Source organism: Ctenocephalides felis, unplaced genomic scaffold (genome assembly GCF_003426905.1).
Source record: "Ctenocephalides felis isolate EL2017-DRISC unplaced genomic scaffold, ASM342690v1 CF-g0.4_SCAFFOLD_01170, whole genome shotgun sequence".
Lineage (NCBI taxonomy): Eukaryota > Metazoa > Arthropoda > Insecta > Siphonaptera > Pulicidae > Ctenocephalides > Ctenocephalides felis.
Window position 1 is genome coordinate 1,500,331 of NW_020537324.1, and position 7,888 is coordinate 1,508,218.

The following is a 7,888-nucleotide window of genomic DNA, read 5'->3' on the forward strand; positions in this document are numbered from 1 at the left end:
TGGTATGGCCTGTTTTGGCGTAATTGGTAGAGTAATGGCTTCGTACCAACAGGGTAGCGAGTTCGAATCGTATCTCCAGTTAAAAAACGGAATTCAGCAGTGTACGATTAACAATGTGGTATTCATTTATTGTTGAATAACATAGTTAATATTTAGATATAACAAACTAACAAGTTATGAGGCCGAAAAAAGCATAATCCATGCGGCCTGTGTTGGCGTAATTGGTAGAGTTATGGCTTCGTATCAACAAGGTACCGAGTTCGAATCTTATCTCCTGCTATTAAACAGAATATCACGTTGTGGTATTTATTTATTGTTGAATAACACAATGTTAATATTTAGATATAACAAACTAACAAGTTATGAGGCCGAAAAAAAGCATAATCCATGCGGCCTGTGTTGGCGTAATTGGTAGAGTTATGGCTTCGTATCAACAACGTACCGAGTTCGAATCTTACCTCCAGTTATTAAACAGAATATCACGTTGTGGTATTTATTTATTGTTGAATAACACAAAGTTAATATTTAGATATAACAAACTAACAAGTTATGAGTCCGAAAAAAAGCATAATCCATGCGGTCTGTGTTGGCGTAATTGAGAGTTTTATGGCTTCGTATCAACAACGTACCGAGTTCGAATCTTACCTCCAGTTATTAAACAGAATCACGTTGTGGTATTTATTTATTGTTGAATAACACAAAGTTTAATATTTAGATATAACAAACTAACAAGTTATGAGGCCGAAAAAAGCATAATCCATGCGGTCTGTGTTGGCGTAATTGGTAGAGTTATGGCTTCGTATCAACGAGGTACCGAGTTCGAATCTTACCTCCAGCTATTAAACAAATATCACGTTGTGGTATTTATTTATTGTTGAATAACACAAGTTAATATTTAGATATAACAAACTAACAAGTTATGAGGCCGAAAAAAAGCATAATCCATGCGGCCTGTGTTGGCGTAATTGGTAGAGTTATGGCTTCGTATCAACGAGGTACCGAGTTCGAATCTTACCTCCAGCTATTAAACGAAATATCACGTTGTGGATTTATTTATTGTTGAATAAGACAAAGTTAATACAACAACAATAATTCAAAGTTAGATATAACAAACTAACAAGTTATGGGGCCGAAAAAAAGCATAATCCATGCGGCCTGTGTTGGCGTAATTGGTAGAGTTATGGCTTCGTATCAACGAGGTACCGAGTTCGAATCTTACCTCCAGCTATTAAACGAAATATCACGTTGTGGTATTTATTTATTGTTGAATAACACGAAGTTAATATTTAGATATAACAACTAACAAGTTATGAGGCCGAAAAAAAGGATAATCCGTGCGGCCTGTGTTGGCCTAATTGGTAGAGTTATGGCTTCGTATGAACAAGGTACCGAGTTCGATTCATACCTCCGGACACAAAATTGTGGACGAGGCATGCACGGAATCACATCCGGTCGAATTTAGGATACCAGGTATGCTTCCGATAATCCGGACCTCCAATTATCCGGACTTCCGATTATCCGGACTTCTGATAATCTGGACCTCCGATTGTCCAGACTTTCGATAATCCGGACCTTTGATGTTCCGGACTACCGATTATCCGGACTTCCTATAAACTGGACTTTCTATAAACCTTTCATGTTGCGGACTTCCCATAATCCGGACCTCCGATAATCCGGACTTTCGATAATCCGGACTTCCGGTAATCCGGAATTCCAATAATCCAGACTATCGATAATACGGACTTCTAATAATCCGGACCTCCGATGTGCCGGACTTCCGATTATCCGGTTACATAGCAACGGTATGGTATGGTTGGTCGAAAAAATGGTAATGGTTGGTCGAAAAAATTAGCGGTTAACGGTTGCTAGGCAACGGTTAACGGTTGCTAGGCAACGGTTTTTAAATTTTGTTGTCAACGGTTAACGGTTGCTAGGCAACGGTTTTTAATTTTGTTGTTAACGGTTGCTAGGCAACGGTTTTTAAATTTTGTTGTCAACGGTTAACGGTTGCTAGGCAACGGTTTTTAAATTGTTGTTAACGGTTAACGGTTGCTAGGCAACGGTTTTTAATTTTGTTGTTAACGGTTAACGGTTGCTAGGCAACGGTTTTAAATTTTGTTGTCAACGGTTAACGGTTGCTAGGCAACGGTTTTTAAATTTTGTTGTTAACGGTTAACGGTTGCTAGGCAACGGTTTTTAATTTTGTTGTTAACGGTTAACGGTTGCTAGGCAACGGTTTTTAATTTTGTTGTTAACGGTTAACGGTTGCTAGGCAACGGTTTTTAAATTTTGTTAACAGCAAAATTTAAAACCGTTGCCTAGCAACCGTTAACCGTTAACAACAAAATTTAAAAACCGTTGCCTAGCAACCGTTAACGGTTTTTAAATTTTGTTAACAGCAAAATTTAAAAACCGTTGCCTAGCAACCGTTAACCGTTAACAACAAAATTTTAAAACCGTTGCCTAGCAACCGCTAACCGTTAACAACAAAATTTAAAAACCGTTGCCTAGCAACCGTTAACCGTTTTAAATTTCGTTGTTAACGGTTAACGGTTGCTAGGCAACGGTTTTTAAATTTTGTTGTTAACGGTTAACGGTTGCTAGGCAACGGTTTTTAAATTTTGTTGTTAACGGTTAGCGGTTGCTAGGCAACGGTTTTTAAATTTTGTTGTTAACGGTTAGCGGTTGCTAGGCAACGGTTTTAAAATTTTGTTGTTAACGGTTAACGGTTGCTAGGCAACGGTTTTTAATTTTGTTGTTAACGGTTGCTAGGCAACGGTTTTTAAATTTGTTAACAGCAAAATTTAAAAACCGTTGCCTAGCAACCGTTAACCGTTAACAACAAAATTAAAAACCGTTGCCTAGCAACCGTTAACCGTTAATAACAAAATTTAAAAACCGTTGCCTAGCAACCGTTAACCGTTGACAACAAAATTTAAAAACCGTTGCCTAGCAACCGTTAACCGTTAACAACAAAATTTAAAAACCGTTGCCTAGCAACCGTTAACCGTTGACAACAAAATTTAAAAACCGTTGCCTAGCAACGTTGCCTAGCAACCGTTAACCGTTAACAACAAAATTTAAAAACAGTTGCCTAGCAACCGTTAACCGCTAATTTTTTCGACCAACCATTACCATTTTTCGACCAACCATACCATACCGTTGCTATGTAACCGGATAATCGGAAGTCCGGCACATCGGAGGTCCGGATTGTTAGAAGTCCGGATTATCGGTAGTCTGGATTATTGGAATTCCGGATTACCGGAAGTCCGGATTATCGAAAGTCCGGATTATCCGAGGTCCTGATTATGGGAAGTCCGCAACATGAAAGGTTTATAGAAAGTCCAGTTTATAGGAAGTCCGGATAATCGGTAGTCCGGAACATCAAAGGTCCGGATTATCGAAAGTCTGGACAATCGGAGGTCCAGATTATCAGAAGTCCGGATAATCGGAAGTCCGGATAATTGGAGGTCCGGATTATCGGAAGCATACCTGGTATCCTAAATTCGACCGGATGTGATTCCGCGCATGCCTCGTCACAATTTTGTGTCCGGAGGTATGAATCGAACTCGGTACCTTGTTCATACGAAGCCATAACTCTACCAATTACGCCAACACAGGCCGCACGGATTATCCTTTTTTTCGGCCTCATAACCTGTTAGTTTGTTATATCTAAATATTAACTTCGTGTTATTCAACAATAAATAAATACCACAACGTGATATTTCGTTTAATAGCTGGAGGTAAGATTCGAACTCGGTACCTCGTTGATACGAAGCCATAACTCTACCAATTACGCCAACACAGGCCGCATGGATTATGCTTTTTTTCGGCCTCATAACTTGTTAGTTTGTTATATCTAACTTTGAATTATTGTTGTTGTATTAACTTTGTCTTATTCAACAATAAATAAATACCACAACGTGATATTTCGTTTAATAGCTGGAGGTAAGATTCGAACTCGGTACCTCGTTGATACGAAGCCATAACTCTACCAATTACGCCAACACAGGCCGCATGGACTATGCTTTTTTTCGGCCTCATAACTTGTTAGTTTGTTATATCTAAATATTAACTTTGTCTTATTCAACAATAAATAAATACCACAACGTGATATTTCGTTTAATAGCTGGAGGTAAGATTCGAACTCGGTACCTTGTTGATACGAAGCCATAACTCTACCAATTACGCCAACACAGGCCGCATGGATTATGCTTTTTTCGGCCTCATAACTTGTTAGTTTGTTATATCTAAATATTAACTTTATGTTATTCAACAATAAATAAATACCACAACGTGATATTTCGTTTAAGAGCTGGAGGTAAGATTCGAACTCGGTACCTTGTTGACACGAAGCCATAACTCTACCAATTACGCCAACACAGACCGCATGGATTATGCTTTTTTCGGCCTCATAACTTGTTAGTTTGTTATATCTAAATATTAACTTTGTGTTATTCAACAATAAATAAATACCACAACGTGATATTCTGTTTAATAACTGGAGGTAAGATTCGAACTCGGTACGTTGTTGATACGAAGCCATAACTCTACCAATTACGCCAACACAGGCCGCATGGATTATGCTTTTTTCGGCCTCATAACTTGTTAGTTTGTTATATCTAAATATTAACTTTGTGTTATTCAACAATAAATAAATACCACAACGTGATATTCTGTTTAATAGCAGGAGATAAGATTCGAACTCGGTACCTTGTTGATACGAAGCCATAACTCTACCAATTACGCCAACACAGGCCGCATGGATTATGCTTTTTTTCGGCCTCATAACTTGTTAGTTTGTTATTATATCTAAATATTAACTATGTTATTCAACAATAAATAAATACCACATTGTTAATCGTACACTGCTGAATTCCGTTTTTTAGCTGGAGATACGATTCGAACTCGCTACCCTGTTGGTACGAAGCCATTACTCTACCAATTACGCCAAAACAGGCCATACCAATTCAACTTTTTTTGGCCATATCTGTTGGAAAATCTTTTTGGGAAAAAAATTTTTGGTCAAAAAAATTTTGGAAAAAAAAATTTCGGGAAAAAAAATTTTGAAAAAAAAATTTCGGGAAAAAAAATATTTGGTCAAAAAAATTTGGAAAAAAGAATTTTGGTCAAAAAAAAAATTGGAAAAAAAAAAAAAAAAAAAATTTTGGTAAAAAAAAAATGGGGAAAAAAATTTTTGGGGAAAGAAATTTTGGGAAAAAAATTTTTGGTCAAAAAAATTTTGGAGAAAAAAAAATTGGGCAAAAAAATTTTGGTCGATTTTCCGAAGTCCGGATAAACCGAAGTCCTGATAATGCGAAAAAAAGTTGGGAAAAAAAATTGGGACAAAAATTTTTGGTCAAAAAATTTTGGAGAAAAAAAATTTTGCGGAAAAAAGTTTTTAGGAAAAAAAATTTTTGGAAAAAAAATTTTTTGAAAAAATGTTTGGAAAAAAAAATTTTGAGAGAAAAAATTTTTGGGAAAAAAAAAATTTAAAAAAAAAATGTATGCATTTGTGTGGCGCCATCTAGTTATGTTTAATAATAACTAGCAGAATTCACCGATTGGTGAAAAAAATTTTGGTCAAAAAAATTTGGACAAAAAATTTGGTCAAAAAAAATCGGACAAAAAATTTTGAACAAAACAATTTGGACAAAAATATTTTGGAACCGTTAACCTCTAGCATAAAATTTTCAGTAGAATTATTTTGCGTTTTTCGTTGCCTTTTTTGGAAAAAAAAATTTGGGGTGGGTAGAAAATTTTGTGGAAAAAACTTTGAGGGAAAAACAGGGAAAAATATTTTGTTTTGAAAAAAAAATTTAGGGTAGAAAATTTTGTGGAAAAAACTTTGGGGGAAAAAACAGGGAAAATTATTTTTTTTTTTGAAAAAAAATTTTATGGTAGAAAATTTTAGGAAAAAATTTTGGGAAAAAACTTCTTGGGGTAGAAAATTTTGTGAAAAAAAATTGGGAAAAAATTTTTTTTGAAAAAAAATTGGGAAAAAAAAAAAGGGAAGTTTAATACCCGAAATGTATGAAGGACGGTTTGCTTAGGTACATGCATTCTATATTTTAGAGGATGTGCTATTGAAAAATGCATACGAATTAGGGATGCGACATCTGTCGCATATTTAGTAAACTTTCGGAAATAAGGTGCAGTTCGAACAAGTAAATATATTCGTAAATTAATTAATTTAATAACATGTATTTTCATGTGACACCCACATACAATGTGGATTACATTTTGAAATAAACTTAACTAATTAATTAACACAACACACAAAACTGACAGCCCCTGCAAATATTCAAATCTACAATTTTTTTATAAAAATTTATTTATCGCATATCCAAATACTATACACTATACTTTTCACTGTATATATTCAAATCTTATCTTGGAAAAAAATTTTGGGAAAAAAATTTTTTTTGGAAAAAAATTTAGGGTAGAAAATTTTGTGGAAAAAACTTTGGGGGAAAAAAACAGGGGAAATTATTTTTTTTTTTATTAAAAATTTTATGGTAGAAAATTTTAGAAAAAAAATTTTGAGAAAGAAATTTTTTTGTAAAAAATTTTGGGGACAAAAATTTTGAAAAAAAAATTGGGGAAAAACTTTTTGGGGTAGAAGAAAATTTTGGGTAAAAAAATTGGGGAAAAAAATGGAAAAATTTTTTTGGGGAAGCAAAGCTTCGTTTGGCAAGGCATCAAAGTCTGTAAATAAAGAAACAACAATATAAGTCAAATGAATTACATAAATAAATAAATATAAACGCCTGATTTTTATCAACGTACATTCTATTATAAAATGATTGAAGTAAACTCCAAATTCTTTAAAGCGGCAAAGTCTGGAAGGAACTCATTAGGAACAAAGTCTGGAAGAAGTTTTCGTCTCATTTAAAAGCATTTAAAAGTCATTAACTATGAATTTATAATACAGTATATTTATATTTTTTTTTATTTCAATTAATAACAACAGATATTATTAAAAAAATAATCTATTATAAACTACGACTATTAAATTCTAAACAAAGTCTATTAAATTCAAACAAGTCATTTCAAATCAATTTAAGGGGGTATTCTAGTGTAGAAATTCAAAAAAATCGGTTTTTGAATATATGAATTATTTTTGGAGATATAGGCATTTTACTGACTCGGTCTCTATACTGGTTTGGCTTCACACAAAACTTTAACATTTTTTCAGATAGTCTTCTAAGACTAACTATCTATAAGTTTCTCAGAACTTACTTTTTTAATACTCTTGTCACGATTTCTGAAGTTCTACTCGACCAATTTATTTGAAATTTTCAGATAGTCTTCTTTATAGATCTATCTATAGTCTGAGCTAGAATCATCCCGAAATTCCTATTTTTAATATTTTTAAAACATTCGAGAAACTCAAAAAAACAACTTTTTTTTTCAAACAGTCGCCAATTTGTGAAAACATATTTTTTTTTTACTTATTGTTAGTTCAACCAATTGCGACATCATTGTAAATTAATAATCTTTTCATTCTTTACATTTTCGATGGCTAGGAAGGCTGAAATCATGTCAAGACTGACATGCCAATTTTTTGAGACCATACACTTCATCAGTTGCCAGTTTTTACAATTTTAATAAACAAGACGTAAATTCAATTAAACAATTTCTTTATTTCAAATTCAAAGTGTATTAAATTTTAAACAAAATATATATTCATTGTCGATACTTTTTCATTTTTTTATTATTGTTTTCTATCTTAATAATATTAATAAACAAATGGTAAAAAAAAATGGATAGTGAAAACATTGCTTTCTTTTACGACGATTTAAAAATTACCTAAAATTCATCACTCTACACTAAAGTACCCCCTTAAAACAAAGGTTTTTTTACTAAAAAATTTATTTATTAACAA